Source organism: Eptatretus burgeri, chromosome 9, assembly GCF_056783735.1.
Source record: "Eptatretus burgeri isolate ZD-2024b chromosome 9, Ebu_testis_v1, whole genome shotgun sequence".
Lineage (NCBI taxonomy): Eukaryota > Metazoa > Chordata > Myxini > Myxiniformes > Myxinidae > Eptatretus > Eptatretus burgeri.
The window spans coordinates 104,574,389-104,597,016 of NC_140969.1; the positions used below are offsets into that span (position 1 = coordinate 104,574,389).

The 22,628-nt window shown below is 44.4% G+C and overlaps 1 protein-coding gene across 3 annotated transcripts in view; it reads left to right on the forward strand.

The window, feature by feature from the left end:
• The first annotated feature begins 2,393 nt into the window (after positions 1-2,393).
• Positions 2,394-22,628, forward strand: part of RIN2 (Ras and Rab interactor 2) — a 118,592-nt gene continuing 98,357 nt past the window's right edge. For 2 of the 3 annotated variants that reach the window (XM_085896457.1, XM_085896461.1), the window contains exon 1: positions 2,394-2,491. The gene's annotated coding sequence lies outside the window, so the exon portion shown is untranslated. The remainder of the gene's footprint in view (positions 2,492-22,628) is intronic. The other variant, XM_085896458.1, reaches the window with a different exon arrangement.

Consider the following 22,628-nt stretch of genomic DNA (forward strand, 5'->3'; position numbering starts at 1 on the left):
ACAGAAGTAGAGACAGTTGTGTGACAAAGCTAGTATAACTTTATTTGTAAACTCGGCCAAGCTCGTAGACAACGCAAGCAAATATAAAAAGTAATCAAGACACACAAGAAACATTCAAAACTTTGTGGTCAAGTGGAGACACGGGTGCTGATCTGGATTGTATCGTGGAGGCAGCGAAGTGGTTTTGAGGAGGAATCCCTAATCAATTGTGTATTACTCATGGTTCCAGCTTATCGTGGTATACTGTCGACCTTGCAAGAGACTACAGGGCTGGTTAATAGAAGCCTGGAGATACAAGATAAATAAGTGTGACCTTCATGTCAACTTTCAGAATTTGCTCCCAAACTCTGGGTATGTGGAGCAAACATCATGTCGTGAAGTTCCATCTTTGCAGAAGCTGGGGCTGAGTATTCTCCTGAGGGGGGAGGTAAGGATCTAGCCCCAAGGTCAAAACAGCCGACAACTGGTTGGCACTCAGTTTACTGCTGCTCACCTCCAGGGAGTGAGTGGACCACACAGCCCTTATTCATATGGTTTGAGTTCTGCTCTCCTCCAGGGAGTGAAGAAGCCACATCGCCCTTTTTATCGCCTGATGCTGGCTTCGTGGTTTGGGTGGCTGGCTTGGGTTCTTAGGGTCTTGAGTTTGAGCCCCGTTTGCCACTGAATTAACACCAGGTGGAGTTGACTCAGTCTGTCATCATTCCGAGGTTGGCAGAATGAGTACCAGTTTACTGGTAGAGGGGCACAGCATCAGCGGCAAAGTCATGTCCAACGAAATGATAGCTTCCCGGCAGCCGCAAGAAGAAAGAAGACGGCCCTTTTTCAGACAGTTTTAATGCTGCTGACCTCCTGAAAGTGAACGGCTGACAGATGGTTGTGTCTCGGTTCGATGCTGCTCAACTCCAGGGAAGAAACAGATGACACGGCATTCGCACAGGGTTTGAGTTTCCTTCACATCTGGCCACAAGAAGATTCCATATTTTGCTCGAAGCTACAGGGGGCACTGCATCAGCGATTCGGCGGTTTCTCCTGCTCTCATGAATTATCCAAAACTCGCAGCCATGTGATTGCTGCATGACTGAACACACCAATGAATGAATTAATGAATGAATGACCATCTGACTCGTGTCAGAAACCTGTGTTTAGGTTTGCATGATCGGGGCAAGTCCATCACATGAAACAGTCTCGAGAAAGATTAATGTGTAATATGTACCCATTATTTGACCGTGTAACCGTTATCTGACTGTGCACCCATTATTTGACCGTGTACCCGTTATTTGACCGTGTGCCCGTTATTTGACCGTGTGCCCGTTATTTGACCGTGCGCCCGTTATCTGACCGTGCACCCGTTATCTGACCGTGTACCCGTTATTTGACCGTGCACCCGTTATCTGACCGTGCGCCCGTTATCTGACCGTGCACCCGTTATTTGACCGTGTACCCGTTATCTGACCGTGCGCCCGTTATTTGACCGTGTACCCGTTATTTGACCGTGTGCCCATTATTTGAACGTGTACCCGTTATCTGACCGTGCACCCGTTATCTGACTGTGCGCCCGTTATTTGACCGTGCGCCCGTTATTTGACCGTGTGCCCGTTATTTGACCGTGTGCCCATTATTTGACCGTGTGCCCGTTATTTGACCGTGTACCCATTATTTGACTATGCCCCTGTTATTTGACCGTGTACCCGTTAAAAGTACAATGACGTGCACACGTCGTACCCCATGGTGTGACGGGCGAAGGTGGTGAGATTGACCCCTTGCCCTCACCCCACATCAACGTCTCCAGCGATGGGAACTGCAATTCATGGTTCTTTATCTTTCATTTCGGAATCTTTTCACGATTTAAAAATGAAATGAGAAAACAAAGAGCAAATAAGAAACGACAGAAGGTGAAAAGAGAGAAGAAAAACGCACCGAGCTAAAACTGGAGGGTGAAGGAAAAATCAGGAGGACGAGAAAAAAAAGGAGAGAGAGAGAGAGAGAGAGAGAGAGAGAGAGAGAGAGAGAGAGAGAGAGAGAGAGAGAGAGAGAGAGAGAGAGAGAGAGAGAGAGAGAGAGAGAGAGAGAGAGAGAGAGAGAGAAAACAACAACGGCAACAACTTCCGGTAACGAAGCTGCCGAACGGAGAAGAACGGAGAACAATGAGATGCTCCGGAAGAATATCTTGTGAGACATCGGTTTGGTAAATGGCAATGCTGGACGAAGTAGGCGGAGCGTGCGTGTGACGATGGAAGCGTCGAGTCGATGAAGGCGGAGCTTACAAGAAGAGGAGGCGGGGCTTGCTTGAGTCGCAGTGTAGGCGGAGCCTGCCAAGTAATGGGCGTGGCCGACTGAATGGGCGTGGCGACGGAATGGGCGTGGCCGACTGAATGGGCGTGGCCGACTGAATGGGCGTGGCCGACTGAATGGGCGTGGCGTGATTCACAAGCAAGGGGTTGGATTGAAGTTGGACCAAGCGCTGCGGACGGTCCGCGCTCATCCTGGTCCGGTAAACCCTGCGCCTCCTCACATTCTATTCTTATCGCCATTCTCTCTCTCTCGTCCAGCGAAAGGCCGTTCGTGGTTACTCATTGTTTTGTTGTGGTTTTTGGTGATCTATTCAAAGCTACGTACGTCGCACAACTTGTCCTTTTGTTCGACAAGTCGTCAAACCTGTAATGCCGCCTTATTGGGCAGGTGATGTATAAAAGGAGGAGTCGCTTCGTCCCAGAACCCCACGCAATGACTTCCTCTTGTTGGGACGCGCCGTTTTGTTTGAAACGAACACGGGAATACATGTGATGACGATCTTCTTCTTCTTCTTCTTCCAGATATTAAATCTCTCTCTCTCTCTCCAGGGAGTTTTATTGGTTCATGAAAAGTCCTCCCAGACGAGCGTTCTCCGCAATGCGGCACCCTACGTGCTCTCCAGGGAGTTTTATTGGTTCATGAAAAGTTCTCCCAGACGAGCGTTCTCCGCAATGCGGCACCCTACGTGCGCATTTTTGGGGGGACTGCTGTGTGGCTGTCTCTGCTGATCAGATTCACTTGCAGATTAAACGTGGCAGTTAATATTGCAAGGTTGTCATTGAGAGAGATAACGTGTGTGTGTGTGTGTGTGTGTGTGTGTGTGTGTGTGTGTGTGTGTGTGTGTGTGTGTGTGTGTGTGTGTGAGTGATTTCCTGGAAGTAATCATTCTGTTACTTTGTAACGATGACTCAGTTTCACGGTCATGGTTAACATCCAACGTGTTACCTTTTACTTGTACAGGTGTGCCATGATCGTCGGGAACACGCACGTGACACTTTTCCAACGACGATTCCATATTATCGATTATCCGGTAAACCAATCCTAACCCGCGATTACTCGCCATGAAAACTTCAATATCGACATGAAGCACATTTACAATGATCATTCCCGAAGTATGTACAAACACAAACACAAACACAAACACATACACACACATAAAGAAGAAGAAGGTGTTTCCAACCAAAAGTAAACTCGATCGACTCCGCTAATTTGAGCGAAAAAGCGAGAGCAGACCCGATCTCCGGTCTCAGGCGACGTTTCACCAGCTTCACAGCGGCTTCATCAGGCACAATCGACCCCGAGCCTCGACACGTGTCCGGTCCTTATTTCGATACGACCGCTCATTTCCGGTCACGTGCTGGTGCTCAAGGTCAAATGGAGGAGTGCTTCCTTTATTTTACTTTATTATTTATCAAACCTCAAGCAAAAGAAACGTCAAATCACATCATCGATGGGGTGCTCTGCTCTTTAAAAAAAAAAAAAATAATAATTTTAATTTCCATGAAGTTACACGTGATCTGGTGTTGCACGTGTGTGCGCTTCTTCTGTGTGTGTTTTTTTGTGTGTTTTTTTGTGTGTTTCCAGGGCACGAACACGGCTGGTTTCGTGCCTGTGTTGGGCATGATGTGTTGGTTGTGTGAGTGTTGGGGTTCTCGGGTGTTGTACACATGCGGATGTGGTGTTCGGAATCGAGTGCCGTGTGTACTGTGTGGGTACGTCCACCGTCTCCCCTGTTCGACCACCCTCCCGGCTCTTCACGTGCCACGCTTTCAAAATCGACCTGCGTCGTTTGTTAGATGTAGGGTCTCAGACACGAATCCCAAAGTCATATTTGTGTCCAGATTGCAGGCAATGATGTGCTATGGCTGACCGGGTCACTTTTCAAAGCCTAATTTCTCTGTCATGTTCATCTAGTCGTTGTTTCAAATTCCTTCCAGTTTCACCAATGTAGAATTGGTCACAGTCTTTGCATGATGAATGGCGAACGACTCCAGATTTATCACCAGTTGATATTGGGTCCTTTAGTTTTGAGATGACATTACGGATGGTGCGTAGAGGCTTGGAGGCTACGCCAATCCGTGAGCCACGTACTATCCTGCCAATCCTTTCTGAAGGGCCTGGGTAGTATGACAGTAGGCAGTGCCCAAGTGTGTCTGGCTCCTTCCGTTCTGTCCGTTTTGATTCTTCCAATGTGGGGAGTATCCATCCCCCTTGTTGTACCAATTTTTTGAGCAGGACTCCTAACTAATCGGATTTCTTTAATTGCCTCGGATTTGGAAGACGACAGTGTCCATGCCCGAGCTGCTAAGGTCCGTGCTACACTGTGTTTGTGGGAGATTGGGTTGCAGGAGTTAAGATCCAGTAATCTGCTGGTGTGGGTCGTTTTCATGTAAACCGAGGTCTTTAGGGAGCAGTCAGGCTTACGGTGAACCTCCACATCCAAAAAGGCCAATTTCCTTTCTTTTTCAATTTCCATTGTGAAGTTGATGCTGGGGAATACCAGGCCAAGTTGTCCCACTAGGTGGTCTTCCATGTTTGTATGCACAATGACGAAGGTGTCATCAACGTATCTGTTCCAGTACCGTGGGAGCCAATTGTCATGAGGCTCAAATATCCTTCGTTCGAGTTCTGCCATCACCAAATTAGCTACAACAGCAGAGACCGGTGATGGGACTTTGTGGGACCTGAGCATCCAAGAACTACATTGGCTACATGTTGGGAGACCAAAAATAATCCCAAGTTTCCAATGTAAAATGAATTGTATTTGCCTTTTTGTTGTTAACTTTGCTGTGAATGAGTTGGAACCTGCGGTGTAGCATTGTCAACTTAAAGGGTCACCAGTTCCTCAACAATCCTTTAACAATTACTTTGAATGATGTTCTTATTGCCGAGAGTGCTTGCCTGTTAGCGGTACGGCACAAAATCGAGTGTAATGTGCAAATATGGGCCTCAATCAATCAGTAGTCCTGGTGTTAGCTTTACAGTTAAGGTGCTTGGCTGAAGATCCAAGGGTCTTATGTTTGAGCCCCTTTTCCGTTGGATTAACACCATCATGTAGGTTTGACTTGTATCCTTAGGTCAGCAAAATGAGTACCAGCATGCTGGTAACGGGCATCATCGGCATGGCCGTGCCCCCAGAAAAGAATGCAGTGAAGCAGCGATAGGCTGCATACAAATAAATAAATAAATAAATAAATAGCCAATCAGTAAACTTCCCAACCCTGATTTCTTCCAACGTCGTGTCCTCCCTTCTGGACTTGGGAATGTTGAATTTTGGTCGAAATGTGATCCACAAGCCTCCTGTTCGTCTTCTGCCCTAAATAGGTTCATCTGATCATGTGTCTGGAGGAGTCAACATCTCTCTGGCTTTTGTCAGAGAGCGCCGCAGAGTCTGGCAGGTCACCCAAGCTGACAGGCAGGGACCGCAAGCAGCCCTCTCATGTCAAGACTGGTCCTTCATTTCCACCTCTCTGGAGATTAATACTACCTTGGAATCCTTCCACACAAACTTGTTTTCCATTATATTCGTATGTATTGTTGCGGATTCGCGCCCGCCGGCGTGCGAACGGCCACGTAACTCGAATCGCGGCACGTCGCCCACCGGACGGACAATCCCGTCGTGACCCTCTCGGACTAACGCCGGGAACTAGTCACGGGTGGGCCTTTCGGCCTCACCACGATCGTGCCAATCGGCCCCCCGCGTGGGATAGGGTTGCTCGCCAAATTCGACCTACCTAAGTACCCACACGGAGGGTAGACCGGGCGATCGCACCTCGCCGCAGGTCGACTCCAGACACGGGCCACTTTAAGCGACCCGTTCCGTACTATCGGGATAACCGAGCGGTGTTATCGTCAACCTGGACGGTTCGATTAATTATCGGGCGTTTTAGCCCACGACCAACCCTTTACGTGAAGTAAGATGGAGATTCAATAAAGGAAAAGACGAAGCGAAACGGGAGGAACAGTTCAACATAAAGCACATTTATTTCACGATGAACGGAAAGCACACATATACAATTACACCAAAAGCAAATGTAAAAGAAGAAGAAACACACAATAATGCACAAAAAGCAAATGTAAAAGCAAAACACAATGCAGATCTACCACCGACTACCGAGCACACGGCAACACTTATACAGTTTTACTTCACAGACGGCGCCCACAACACATATACTCAAAGCAAAAGAAAAGGACCACCCTCAAGGATGATGGGGGCAGACGGGCCTGGGGCCGAGACCGCGTCGGGCCTACCCGTCTGATGAGCCGCAAAATGGCGGTGGCGCCCCGACTCCGCGGGCCTCGCTGGCACTGCCTGGTATGGGGTGGGAACGGGGCCCCCTTCTCGCACTATCTCAGCGCGGGGGGAAACAGGAGGGGGTTGTTGATGCTCGGGGGAAGGAGGATATCTCGCTGGCTCGGGTCCCGCGACGAGCGTCTCCACCACGACCTCGGTCGCGTTGCTGGCCTCTCCTCTCCGCAGCTCCCCGACTCTGACACGAGCACCCCCTCGACTGCCTTCGCCGCCGCCACCTCTCCAACTCTCCACAGCTCCGTCCAACTGCTTTCTCCGACTCTTCTCTTGGCTGGCTCTTCCCAACTCAACTCCGAACTCCACTTGACTGACTCAACTACGAGCGAACGCGGCCCTTTATAGCCCCCGGGGCCTCGCTCCTTCGCCTTCGACCCTTTACCTTCGACCCTTCACCTCTGGCTGGCTCCCCATTGGACAGAAGAAAAGTGGGCGTGAATGCTTTTTGATCCGCGAATCTGCATATAGCGACCACACTCCGACGCACCTGGAGGCGGGGCCAAATCGCCCCACGCTCGCCGATAGGACGGAACAGAAGTGGGCGTGAGTCGTTTTTGATCCGATTGCTTCGGAAAGGCTGGTGCCTTTGCACCCGCTGCTCGGTGCGCGCCCTGCACGAGTCCAGTATCGGTACCCACAAGCGGCGCGGGAATGCGGTGATGCGATGGTTGCGAGGGCGAGTTGTGACGGTAAAGGTCGTGGCTGTTGTTGTGAAGCGGCGTTGCGGTTGGTGGTTGTTGTGTGATGGCTGTTGAGACGTGGTTGGTGGTGGTAGTAATGGTAGTAATGGCGGCTGGTCCAAAATAAAGATAGTAAAAGAAAAACGGCTATCTAAAAGGGTCGCAGCCCGCATGAATGACATTTATTTGCTCTAAACAACGGGTTTGGGCCCAACTACACATATACTTACAGAGATATCTCACCTAAGGGACCTGAATGGTGGTTTGCGAATTTCGTCAACCACAACAGTATTTATACCATCGTGTCTGCAGTAATCATACCTATCCTCTCACCCCTGGTACACAGAATCTTGTGGTGAGGACGTTGCCTTCAAACTTCGAGCCGACTCTTCCTGGAACGCAAAGCCCACCGAAGGCAACTTCAGATCATTCCACAAAGCCCGGAACAAGTGTGTGTTCACTCTCAGAAGAGTGAGAAACAACATCTGTCAAACTTCAAGGCTGAACTCTCAAACTTGTCTCCTTCCTCTAAATCCTGGTGGCACCTTGTTATGTCAATCTCTGGTGTATGCTCCCCCACCATCCCTTCCCTCACTTCGAAAAGCACCACGTTTGTGAGAAGGCCAAGTGCCTCAATTCTGTGATTGCTTCCAAATATTGTTTCCCCAACCCCTCACTCTTCTCCACCCACCATTCCCAGTTGCACCAAGCTGCTCCTGGACTCTGTGTTTTGAACATCAGAAGGTGGACAAGTTTCTGACAACTATCGACTCTGACTCTGCTGGTGGACCAGACAGCATCAGCTCACGAGTCCTAAAAACCTGCTCTGTTGCTCTTGCACATCCTCTTTCTGCTGTTTTCACCTTGTCATTTGCCCGAGGTCATCTCTCATCTGCTTGGAAATCAGCCATCATAACTGCACTATGCAAAAAGGTGCAAAAACTATCCCGACAGACCAATCGGCTTTCTTACAATCAGCGAGGTCATGGAATCCATCATTACAGTTGATATGAAATCTTTCATTTTCTCCAACAACCTCATCTCAGATCATCAATTTGGTTTCAGTCCAGGTCACTCTACATTGGACATGCTGCTTCTACTCACCCAACGGTGTATGGAGGTCCTCAATGTCAGACATGAGATCAGGATGGTCTCTCCAGACGTATCTCAAGCCATCTACAGTCAGACATCCTGCCTTACTCTCCAAACTCTCTGCCTGTGGCATCCAAGTTCAACTCCACACATGGATTACTGACATCCTCAACTCTTGTAGCCAATGTAATCCTTTCATCTCCTTTCCCTGCAGTGTTCTGGGCGTAGTCATATTCCTGATATTCATTGGTGATCTCTCTCTGACTCTGGAAAATCCTCTTTATCTGTTTGCTAATGACTCCACCCTCTGCCGTGACGCCAATCATCCTTCAGATTTGCAGGATGCAGCCCCTTCCCTCTCTTGAGACCTTAACAAACTGGCAAGCTGGTCCAACACTTGGAATATGTCTTTCAATCCTGACAAATCGCTGAAAGGACCGTCTGACACACCCACCTATCTGCTTTGTTAACAATCCTGCTGAGAAAGTTCAGTCATTCAAACTTCTGGGTCAGCCATGAATTTTCTTGGGTAAACCACCTTTCCAAGTTGGCCTCCAAAGCCAGCGGACAACTGGGCATCCTTCATCGTACAAGGTCTTTCATTGGCCAATCTGGACTTTTGTCAACCTACAAGACACTCATTTGCAGCTTTACGAGTTGTGCTCTCCCCTTTGTGTCCTGCCTCACATCTTTCCCTTCTTGGTGCCATGGAATGCAAGGCCCTCAAAATAGTTGGGATTTTCCATGACGAAGATGATTGTCGACACTTGTCGCTTTCGCATTGCAGACAGGTCGGTGGTTTCTCTGTATTCCAACGCCTCCTTTTTCGTCTTGCCCCCTGCTGCTCTCTCTTAGCTCTCCCTCCCAGGTTTCTACAAGGTGCACATTGTCTGCAAGTAACCCTCTTTTTGTTAAAGTCCCTCAATCCAGGCTCACTGCTCACCTCCACTCATTTTTTTATCCTCTTTTCTTTTGCCTGTGGAACCAACTTCTCCAGTCTGTTCAGTCCCATTGTTTCCCAACAGGACTTCAAGACGGCTGTTCATCCACCATCCATACTCATGATCTTCTCTACCCTAAATTTCCCCCATTCCCAAGCACTCCCTTTTTCGAGTTTATTGTGACTGCCCCCCTCTTCCTCACCTCTTATTTGTTTCTTTTGTGTTTCATCCCCACCTTCTCCTTCCTCTTCTTGCTTTGCTTCATCACCTCAGCCACTGCAGGTGGAGTAGTCTGTCTTTATGAACCTGTTTGCCTGTCTGTCTGCTGAACCTGTTTGCCTGTCTGTCTGTCTGTGAGCAGGATATCTCAAAAGGTTATGGACGGATTCTGACGACATTTACATGGGTGTGTGTACCTGGTGTTGGCTTAATGGTTCGGGCGGTGGGCTTGGGATCCTCGGATCCTGAGTTGAAATCCTGCTCGGCTGTTGAATTAATACCAGGTGGGGTTGACTCTGCCTGTCATTCTTATGAGGTCGGCAAAATGAGTTCCTGCCTGCTGGTATCCTGTGTCGGAGTGGCGACCCGTCCAGGATTGTGCCCAATAGCCAAGGACACTGCTTAGCCAGCACCAATGCTCTGCACAGAGTATGGTCCCAATGGATGTAATGGATGGATATGCGAATTAACTGTGTGATATGCATGGCATGAATTAGAGGTTTTTTGTGCAGATTTAAGATGGGGGGGTGGGGGGGAAGGAGGAAAACCGAGCTAATCCCACACAACGCATATTGACACAGAAACCCATAACACATAAGGGAGAGGCTACCTGGAATTAATAATAACAAAATAACTATCTGGGGAATCGCTTCATGTTGTGTGCCATTGCCTTAGGGGATGACTGTTTGTTTCGCATAACCATATATATATATATATATATGGTGATCAAAATGGTACTTGTTACAACTTGGAAAGCGATACTTTCAATGATTTCAGATCTACCATATGATGGCTGCTTCTCCATATTTTCTACGAATTCCAGAAGCCTTTGTAGACATTTCTATGATATTCAAGATTTGTTGTTTGTTTTTTTTTTGTCCACCTTAAATCATTCCTTTTCTGTTTATGGATTTACTGAAATTTGGTTCAGAGAATCTCCTCCTCCATATATTACAATTCCTAATTACAACCATATATGTTCATTCTTCACGTTCTGATAAAATTGGAGGTCTAGTTACTATGTTTATTAATCGTTGTTTGAAATTTCGTATGCACGATGACCTGATGCCGTCTGCTGACAGCGATGATACAGTGTTTATTGACATTGAACGTGAGTTTTTTTTTTTTTGTAATTTGATTGTCGGTAATGTTTATAGGGCGCCTGGTGCTCATCCTGAAATTTTTCAATAATGTCTTGATTTTTGTCTTGATGTTATTGCTGGAGAAAATAAACTGTTATTTTATGGTAGATTTTAATTTCAACTTTCTCAATTGTTCTAATCATCAACCCACTGATGACTTTGTTAACACTTTTTTATTTGCATGGATTTCATCCCCTGGTTGACCAGTCAACTCGCATTACCCCTCAAAGTACTACCCTTATCGACAATATACAAACCAATAACGATGATATTTACGCAGGTATCCTTAATATTGACATTTCTGTTCACTTACCTCCTATTCCAGATTACACCTTCATGCTTTCTAAACTCTACTTCTGTTCAAAATAGTTATATCACCAGGGAAATCAACGATAACATCTTGTGTTCTTTAACTGCGGATGTCAAATCCATGGATTGGGGAGAAGTCTATAAATGTCATCAAGCTAACTCTGCTTACGATACTTTTCTTTCTCTTCTCACGAACTCTTATCCATGGCTCACCCAGTTTATTATCAATTCCTATAATTACAAAAATATGCTGTATCGGCACTTCTTACATAATCCCTCTGAGAATAATGGGTGACATTATAAGAGTTATCGTAATCTATTAACCACTACTATCCAACTTGTCAATATAATTATTGCATCAATAAGTTTTAATATGAATAAAAATAACATGAAGATAAAAATAAATAAAAATTGATGTGAAATAAATTAATAAAATTCTTGGCAAAGGTAACAAAGCAGATATTGTGGAAAATTGCTCCGATGGGCAGGAGGTTTTCTCCAATCCTAGAGATATTGCTAATTGTTTCAATTCTTGTTTTACTAACATCGGTGCATCACTCGCTAATAACATCTCACCAACTAACATGAAATCTAATACATATTTTTAGCTCGCCTGTTCGAAGAACAGAGAGCTACAGCGATACCCCCGGCGTGAGCGTGAGCGTGAAAATGTTAAAGTTTTTGGTGCAAGTTATTTCCTTTATAATGTTTTTATCCACCACACTATTTTTTACTGATCACAATATACAAATACATATATCGCTTTAAAATTATTTGGATCAGAACTCCATTTAGGGCCACATGTTGACTATGACAGGAGAGGATGTCTGTGAGCCATGAGTGGAGATGGCCTTGGATACCATAGGAAGAGAGTTTGGTGAGTAGGGCAGGGTGCCAGACCGTGTCAAAAGCACATGATATGTCCAGGGATATGGCTCTGATTTCCTGTCTGGCATTGAGGACCTCCATCCATTGTTGGGAGAACAGAAGCAGCATATCCAGGGTGGAGTGACCTGGTCTGAAACCAAATTGATGATCGGAAATCAAGCCGTTGGAGAAGAGGAAGGATTTCATGTTTGAAGCGATGATGGATTCCATAACCTTGCTGATGATTGGGAGAAGGCTGATTGGTCTGTAGTTACAGGGATCTGTTTTTGCACCTTTTTTATGCAGGGCAGTGATGTTTGCAGATTTCCAAGGAGATGGCAGATGACCTTGAGTAAATGAGAGGGTGAATAGAACAGAGAGTGGGTGAGCAAGAGCAGAAGAGCAGGTTTTTAGGACACGTGGTCTGATGCCGTCTGGACCGGTTGCAGAATCTGAGTCGAGGTTTGACAGCAAGTTCTCCACCTTGTCAAGAGAAAAGGACATGGAGTCCAGGGACAGTTGGGTGTGACTGGGTAAGGTGGGTACAGAAAGTGATGGGTTTTGTACACAAGATTTAGCTGCAAACACTGAGTTTAGGCATTCAGCCTTTTTACGTGCGGTATCAGCAGTGCGGCCATTTGTGGTAAGGGAGGGGATGGAGGGGGATCATACACCAGAAACAGATTTGATTTGACGCCACCAGGATTTTGAGGAGGGAGGGAGGTTTGAATGGTCAGACTTGAGCTTAGAAAGATGTTGTTTTCTGGCTCTCCTGAGGGTGGATACACACTTGTTCTGAGCTTTATGGAAGGAACTGAGATTGCCTTCAGTTGGATTTGCCTTCCATGAGGCGAAGGCAAGTTGTTTCAGGACAACTGCCACGCCACCAGCTTCAGTGTAACGTGGGCGGGAGGAAGGGGAGGACAACTGAACACGAGAGGGGATAAATCTGTGCATGAGGGAGAGCAAGTTTCTTTGAAAGAATTCCCAGGATGAGTTGATGTTGGAGAAAGTAGCAATAGGAGACCAGTCTATAAGTTTGATGGCTGCTCGGAGACCCTGCCAGTCGGCTTGAGTGAAATGCCAGACTCGACGGCGGTGAGGTGGTTCTCTGATAACAGCCAGAGAGATGTCCACTTTGACAAGGACATGATCAAAAGAACCGATTGGAGTGGAGGAAGAGTAGCAGATATTTTCAGGGAAATTTGTCAAAATCAGATCCAGAAGAGATGGAGTACCATTGGTTGAGATCCGGGTCGGGAAGTTGACCGATTGAGTCAGTCCCAATGAGCCCATACTTGGACCTCCTCTTTTCCTATTATATGTTAACGATTGACATACTTGTTCTCATTTATTATCTTTTTATATATTTTTTTCTCTTTGCTGATGATACAATTATCATCTATTCCAATCCTAGTTACGACTCTTTGATCAATACTCTTAATGGTGAGCTTATTAATGTTTAATCCTCATTTAAATCAAACAAACTCTCCATAAATCCCAATAATACCCAGTGTATGTTGTTTAGAAAATCCACCAAATTTCTGTCTTTAAGTTTTATTCAATCTATATAGACAATGAACCCATTACTTTTGTTCATTCGACAAAACTTTTAAGTGTTACCTTGGATGACAAACTTAACTGGACTAATCACATTTCATCGACTACTAAGATTGTTTCTCAAAACACGGGCGTACTGTCTAAACTTCGTACCTTCCTTCCTCCTTTTATTTTATTCTACCTGAATAATTTACTTTAATTCTCCCTTACCTGAGCTATTGTGACAATCAGCTACACTCACTCTCAGTTATTCAAAAGCATGCTTCAAGGATCTGTACCCTTTCTTATCCACAGGACCACAATGCACCTCTTTTCACCAAACTCAACACATGGACACTTTTTGACATTGATAAATTACATACAGGGATATTTATGTCTAAACATATCAACAATCTTCTTCCACAAGTCTTTTTATCTTACTTTACAGCAGTCCATGATACCCACACTCATTTCACTACATCACAAGATATCTTATTTCGACGTTTTACTCGCACATCATACTCTTAACACACTACGTTATGATGGGCCACGTTTTTGGAATAATATTGATGGAGCAATAAAGGCACAGTCGTCTGTGGGTCAGTTTAAGTATTCTTATAAACCCAATTTGATCTCTTATTAAAAAGTTTCCTTTCTTACACATTGATTTGTTATTCACTTTTGCAACTCTTTGCCTTATTGTTATTCACATTATTCTTGACCATTTTTTCTTCAATGCCCCCTCAAAAAATGTTGAGTTTCTGGTAACATTCTGCTCAGTGACAGTATTATTACAGCGCGTGCGCTGTATACAATTGCACCGAGTTTGAAATGTCCCCGGTGTCTACCACGTCTCCGGTGTCCCCCCCCCCCACGTGCCTCAAGACAGCCAATGACGGCTGTCCGGTAGATGCAGTGCGTAACCTCGACGGAAATAGCGAGATTTGACGGAAATACCCGAGTATTTCAATGGAAATTTGTGAAACTAATGTGTTATATATGTGAAAACCATTTAATTTATTGCTTGACGGGGAAAAACCAAGAAACGCGCCCCTTTCATGTCCGAACGAACGAAAGACGTCATTTCCGCCCACCATCGCATTTCGCACCGAAAGACGTCATTTCCGCCCACCATCGCATTTTGCGCCGATCGCCGAACGCTGAAAGCTAAGTTCTTCTTATGCTATCATTCTTTTGCGGTCCCCTGCCATGCTGTATCGAACGATTTCATTCCTTCTGTTATATATTAAAGGTGCTTATCACAATAATAACAAGATTTTTACATTTCAAATATTAAGTACGCTTTTTAATTGTTTTTCAACTGAAAATGCATAAATTGCATCTTTTAACATTAGTGTACTCATTTGCTTCACCACACGCGCTGTATTGAAGGATTTCACTTGTTATTATGACAGTGACAGATTTATTATTATTATTATTATTATTTTTTGGACGTATTTAAATGGAAGCAGTACAGTATTTCAGGTTCTACCTCTTTACAACCAGTATGTTGATGGTTCAAAGGATATAGAATCATGAACTTTAACAAGTCCATTTTGAAATATCAAATTCTGGGTAAAACAGTAAATTGTGTACACAAGTGAGAGGATTAAATGACACCAATGTAGTATCTCTGCTCGGTTTCCTTGACACAAACAAACAGAGGCTGGTCTCAGCAGTGATATTAAAAACAGCATTAAAAACAACCTGGCTCAACAGCACATTTGAATGAATTGAAGAATACTAATCTCCCATTCATCATCCCTGAAAATGTTGTATATTCAGGTTTTAGACCCTTTCCGGTTGATAAAAATCCTCGATTATGCCCCTTGGGGGGCGTCCATGAAGTCTATACTCCTCAAAATAAGAAACTTTAACCTGCCCCCCAATCCCCCCGACTAATGCACTTTAAATTTAATCTGCATAATCTGACAACATAGCAATTGTTATACACTCCCACCTCCCTCCTCTTCGCTTCCCCTGCCCCTCTACCCCCCCCACCCCCTCCTCCCATGTATTTGCTGGTATAAAATAAAATGTGTCCACTGTACTGTTTGTAGGGTATAAACAGGCCCCACTCCCAACAAAGTACAGTGCCGTCTATTAATGGCACACAAGAAAGTGAGATTTTTGTTTATTTATTTATTTATTTTTGTATACATTGTCGAGGCTCGTATGAGAACGAACACACAACACACACCAAGAGGGGCATGAGACAAGAGGGAAGGACAAGACAATGGGGAACAGAGACATTAGGAGATCTGTGGAAGGGAGAGGGATGGGGAGGGGAACACTGGGTAAACAAGACGGACATTACAGGGACTTATTGGATTGAGCAAAAATCTTTACAAAAACATTATTTCTCTAGAACCGCTTAATCAAGCGATGTGAAACTTCACAATCATGATCTCGTCGTGATGGGGAATATATTTTTAAAATTGCAAACTGACAGGACACATGGTCTGGCAGCCAGAATTATTTGTTTTTGTCTTTTTTTGAATCTGGGTTCTTTTTGATTTATTGATTTTGAATCATGCTCACTTGGCTGTTCCTGGATGGGTTTGAGGGTAGAGGTGTAGCACTTTAATAGAGTATCACTTTATAGTAGCATCTGAAATGCGAATCCTATCCAGGTTTGTCGTGATGACTTCATGTTTGCTTTTTACTTGTTTGGGTTCCTTCTGATTACTCCAATGCAGGACTTGTACCTATTTGGTCTTCCATTTGATTTGAATTTAATTTATTTTAATCCCATTCTAAATTCAATTCAATAATAATAAAAAACGTCATAGGTCAGGGTCAGGTGTCCGATCAAAGCGGGACGCCTTGGTACCCAGTCATCACTGCCAGCAGCTATAAAGTGACAGTTCTAATTATTATATCTCTTATTAATGATGTAACACACCAGTACACAAACACCACACAAAACAAGTCCCGGTGAGAGCCTGCAATCTCTGAATACTATTTTTCTTGTTGCTTTTGTATATTTTTGTTGAACTTTTGTATATTTTTGTTTTACTCTGTTTGTGTTGGCAACTATGGAAATGTTCTTTGCAAATTGAAAAAGTAAAAAAAAAATGAATGAACTGGTGAATGGTGGTTGTACACCCTCATGGTGAACGTGTTTTCAACCGATTTATCCAAACATGACAAGAATGACTGTTTCTCGAAGTTTGTGTGTCGATTGCACATTCTTGTGTTGCCCTCCCAACCTTGCTTGTAGAGGAAGTGAACCTAAATAAGCAATGATGACGCTTGAATATTGGAAGAGTTCCCATCTAATTTAGGAAGAGTTTAAATTTGATGTTGGTTGGTTGTTTTATTTAAGACGAGCGTATTTGGGAAACCGTTCAGCACATTAACGGAGGCATATTTGCATTGTATGGGAGGAGGGGGTGGTGGCATGAGATGCTGGTGCTTGTGCACTGCCTGCTCGAAGCCCTGTGAACAGAAGGGTGGGATTGAAACCCTGCTGGAAGATTGTTCCACCAATAGGGAGAAAAAGGGGGTGGAAGTGGGTGTAAAGCCTGGATTTTTGGAGTTTAACCAGGAGAGGGTTACTGAAGGGCTGACGGTGCAGAAGGAGCTAGACCGGAGGAAAGAAGGTACAAAAGGAGAATAAAACCAGAGACCACAGGCATTCCTGCGGCGCGAGTGCAACAGACCTTGTGCTTCGGCCTCGTGACGGCAGATTCCAATAAATTCGATTGAAAGCACTTCAGATTCCGCATTTTGTGCAAATCTACAGTAATTGCGATGCACAAATTTACATGGATTCTCCTTCTATGATGGTGCTGCACGGACGAAGGGCAAGCATGGCTCGTTTTGGAACGATGATTCGTTAGATATTGTGCCACACGGCCATAGTGCACATCTTGTTCTGGTTTCCTTCCAAGTGTGCGGCTGCAGAAGTATGAAGTTCCCCTTTTTCAGAATGGATTCCAGTTTAACCTCTTGAGATCCCACGAATGAGTGCAGTTCTCCACGTTGTAGCTTGCTTTTGTAATTTCAACATTCCGAGCCGTGCTCGTTCTCCATTGTGTAATTGTTACAGGAATGGACGTTTTCGTTTGTGTCGTTAAATGACGCCACGTTTTACTTTTTAAAAGTATTTCAATTGAGAATAAGACAATCGGGCCATTCAGAGCAAGTTGGAGGCCACCAGGTGGTACTTTACTTTGTAGTCCATTATTAATTATTCCAGATTTTTCCTCCTCATCTGTGCTTTGTTGCGTTGGACATTTGGACATGAATATGCATGTCCGTCCTTTTCTCTTCAACCTCACGGCGAATCCTTCACCGCTGGGATTCTCTCTCTTCTGGCCTCGCCTCGCCCCGCGTTCCCAATGGCGTGCTCTCAGCATCCTGCTACCAGGCCCTGATCATTCTCATTTGTTTTTCTTCGTTTTGTTGGGGTTTTTTTGGCTGTTTGTTTGTTTTCCCTCTTTGATCCTTCCACCCTATTTGATTTTGTACCTTCCTTTTGTCGTTTCGCTTATCTTGCTGGCCGAAAGCTTATCAGTTGTGATTATTTGTGATGATTCAGATTCTAACCTCGACCACCGAAGGTGAAGGATTTCACCCCTCTCTGTCTGTTTGTGTGCATGATGTCTCAAAAAGTAGTGGATGGGTTTGGATGAGACTTGGACAGGTTGGGCGTGTGACCATGACTAATTGATTCACATTTGGTGAAGAAGATCCGACTCTGGATATGAGAATTATTTAATTTTTAAGGTGATTCTTTACCATTGAGAGATCGAGCCAAAACGATATAGTGTGATATTTACCTCCGCCACCGAATGTTTTCACCCCTTTCTGTCTGTCTGTTTGTTACTTGCAAAATTGAAGATTTTTCAACCATATTGGTCAGTCTATCTTGTTTTTGCCTGTTGGGTGCTCGCTAGAGTACCCTTGTTGGGTGGTCATGAGAGTACCCTTGTTGGGTGCTCGCTAGAGTACCCTTGTTGGGTGGTCATGAGAGTACCCTTGTTGGGTGGTCGCTAGAGTACCCTTATTGGGTGGTCGCTAGAGTACCCTTGTTGGGTGGTCGCTAGAGTACCCTTATTGGGTGGTCGCTAGAGTACCCTTGTTGGGTGGTCGCTAGAGTACCCTTGTTGGGTGGTCGCGAGAGTACCCTTGTTGGGTGGTCGCGAGAGTACCCTTATTGGGTGGTCGCTAGAGTACCCTTGTTGGGTGGTCGCTAGAGTACCCTTATTGGGTGGTCGCGAGAGTACCCTTATTGGGTGGTCGCAGGAGTACCCTTATTGGGTGGTCGCTAGAGTACCCTTGTTGGGTGGTCGCAAGAGTACCGTTATTCTCAGGTTTTTCTGTCTGTCTGTTTGTTTGTATGTAATGGACAGCTCTGGAGGCCAGAGGAGTCAACCGATTTTGATGAAACTTGACTAGTAGATTCATACCAGGATCTAGTTGTACGCTTTTGAGCACCGTTGCTATGGACGCCACCGTTGCCTTGCAACGGGACTTTGAAATTTTTGAAAAAATCCAAAAAATATTTATATATATATATATATATATTTTTTTTTTCGAAAATCAAATTCGGCTTCCACACTTTTATGCGCACTATAATCAACCTCTTTGTCAAAAAATTTCAGCCCGATCCGTCAAAAACTGTATGACTAGTATGCAATTATATAGCGATGTCACCTACCGGCTTGTTTGTCTGTCTCTGTCTGTCTGTCTGTCTGTCTGTCTGTCTGTCGCCTACAGGTCACAATTTCAAACCGATCTTCACGAAACTTCACCACATGGTAGATAGTTTGTCATAAGGAAGAAGCCTATTGTTTTTTTGTTTTTAGGTCAAAAGGTCAACATAGACCAAAGGTCAGCTTCGGTGAGATTTCTAAAATTCTCAATTTTCATCCGATTGAGTTAAAATTTGAAGAGGATTTATATTTCAGGTCACTGAATTCAACCAAATAATTATTTTTGAGGTCAACATCGGCCCAAGGTCTATGTCGGCTCAAGGTCAACAACTGAGGTGGGATTTCTAAAATCCGGATAGATCCGGATAAAATTTGGCAGACGTGTTGGGTGTGTGACCATGACGAATTGGTTCGATTTTGGTGAAAATCCGAATCCGGATCTGGATACTGGAATTATTTATTTTTTTAAGTGATTCTTCACCTTTGAGAGATAGGGCCAAAAACGATATAGTACTGGAGAGCATGATATTTCAAAAATGTGTTGGGCCCGATATGTTCTCGTGGATCAGGCAATACGTGCCGAAGGTATGCGCTCTACCGAATGCCCTTCTAGTTTATTATCATTTTGTTGAGTTTGGTCTGAGCATGATTGGACAGTACGAGTGACCTGTGTGTCTGACTGAATCAGGTGAACATTTAACAAAAGGAGACGTAGAATATGCATGAGAAGGGCGGATACAAAACACTTGGTACGGATCGAAAATGAAAATCATTGCAATGAGATATTGATGAAACCTCCCACTCACCTTGGAATGGATAAAATTGGGGTCGTTCGGGTGGAAACTCAAAATCACAATAGTGTTGAGATCTTATCAAACCAGTGATCGTTTACTTCTGCATCGAAAGTGAAAACCATAATTGTATTGAGGTATTTATGAAACCTCCTCACCCATCTTAGGACATCTGCTGGGACCCCAAGAACGTTCCACAGAAGGTTTGATGGGCCCAGCCCCCAAAACTGAAAGAGTAGTTCGGGGACGCAGACAGACAGACGGACTGACGGGCACTCCGACTTTATAATAAAGATCGACTGAATATGAGAATGTTTACCGGAGAAGTCCTTTGGTGTGATACTGTGGACTGCTTTGAGGACTGACTGATTGTACCTGGATCTAAGTGGGTGTTGCTTTTATATAATTGACACCATTTGTTCTTTAGGGAAACCAATACCTTGTTGTAGTTTCTCGGCATTCCACATGTTGTTGTTAAAGCACAGGAGGTTCCTGTATTTTGAAGTACACGAGAATTATGACTGAAAAATGTTTTCCGGTTTGACACGATGTGACCACAAAAGTGCCGTTATCTGAGATGTAGTGCTTGGTTGTCACATTTATATAGTTTGTCACTGCAGTTTCCTTTTTTTTGATTTGTCGGTAGATCGTTTTACTGTATCTTGGAACTCCAAGGTAACGAGAGAGTAGTTTGACGGCTTGGGGACGAGTCGATGTCAAGGTTAGTCCAGGAAAATGTGGCTCGAAGGTGTTTTGCGGACGAGTTTGTATTATTGTCCGGGTGATTCGATTCACGCAAGTTTCGGTACTTTAGTGTTGGCAAACTTTTATTTATTTGTTTATTTGTTTGTTTGTTTGTTTGTTTATTTATTTCCAGATAAACTCCGGTGTAACTGAATTTACACCGATCCCATCCAGAGACAGTTTAGTGTTTTCTGGCAAACAATAGGCATTGGCACATCGTGTTCCTTGGATAGCTGTGCGAATATCAGCGGGTAAATGTTTCAGTTTCAATTCCAGAGGTGGAGTACGGTCGGGTGGAGGTATTTGCACCCGACTGCACAGCACAGTATTTGAAGCACAGTATTTCAAACTTTAAGCCGATTAGAATCTCACATTGAGACAATTGGTACGTAGGCAAGTGTTTTAGGGGGTTAAATCTCGAGTTTTTTTTTTTTATACTAATGAAAGGGATGGCCTGGGATGAGAGTAGATAAGGGAAAAGGAGGAAGTGGTGGTTGGAGATAAGGAAAAAGGGGATATGTGACGGACAGATGGAGACACAGAGTCATTATTTTATTGATTATGGTTTTTTTATAAAGTCCTAGTTTAACACTAACTTCATACGTACACATGATACAAACAAACTGAATCCAAGTTCTCAGTACGGAGTACAGTTCAAATTTTTCGGCTTCAACACAACCACCATGTTTTGTAATGCTCGGTTCAATCCAGCACTCCAACTCGATGAGAACATTCTCTATTTCCTGATGAGTGATTTCATGAAATGTGTTCGTCATTCCGTGCGCAGGTTCATCCAAAGAATGCGGCATTGATGAGTGAACGAGTTATAACATGGTCCAACGGAGGATGGTTCTGGCTTTTGAGGTGGTCAAGCAATTGGTCCACATCCACCAATCCACTGGTCTGGGAAGACGTCGTTCAAAACGCTCACACATTCGAAGTGTCGCGGCAGGAAGCACCGTCTTGCTGGGAGAAGGCGATGTCTGATGGATTTAATCGTCGTAGTTAAAGGATATAATAATTCCGTGACATCGCGATGTATCGTTCATCATTGACCGTTGTTTCTTCCAAAAAGGACCAATGACGTGTGATTTCCTGAGAGTGTACCAGACATTGATGTTTGACGAGACTATCTCATGTTGCCAGACTTCCCGATGTTTTTTTTTGTTCCCCAAATAAATGTGCTAATAGTGGCAGTTGACTTTGCCAATGATGAAGAATGTTGTCTCATCAGAAAATGTAAACTCGTCAAAAAACCCAAGGGAACCGTGGAGCTCTAACAACGAAGTAACTTGATGAATTATGTATTTGGAAGCCATTTATGGTTTGCTTTTACTGTGTTGTGTTGTGTTGTGTTGTGTTGTGTTGTGATCAGCTTAGCTGTAAGGGCCAAGGAACCGTGTGCCATGCCGGCATTTGTAATGAAGGGCCTAATTTATTTATTTTTATTATTTATTTATTCATTTAAAGATATTTATACAAGAGCAAGGTAAATCTAATAGTGCAATAAATATCAAGGAAATGAAGAGATGGGGAGGAAATGGTGAAATTATTAAGGAAGGCGGTTAGGTTTGGAAGGGTTAATGGGGGTTTGGATGGGTTAATGGGGGTTTGGAAGGGTTAATGGGGGTAATAACCAGAGCTTTGGTGTCAAAGCCACCCAATGCTCGCCTGTTTATACATTTATCGTTTTTAAAAGACTCGTCGAATAATTAATATTTTTTATAAAGCATTGCAGTGAAGTCTGATCCAAATCATTTTAAAGCAATATATGTATTTGTATATTGTAATCAGTAACAAGAGCGCAAGTGAGCACAATATACGTCCGAACAAGAAGGTATAAACAGAATTGTGTTACTACATGGAAAACAGCATCCTGGTTGCCATGGCAACCACTTTAGATGACGAACGTTATGTCGCGACACACCGTCTCCACAGTCTGTACCTATGTACCAGATATGAAACGTGAAAGTTGAAAACTTTGGGAGTTAGAGTGCGGACAGGAACGGACGGACGGACGGACAGACAGACAGACAGATG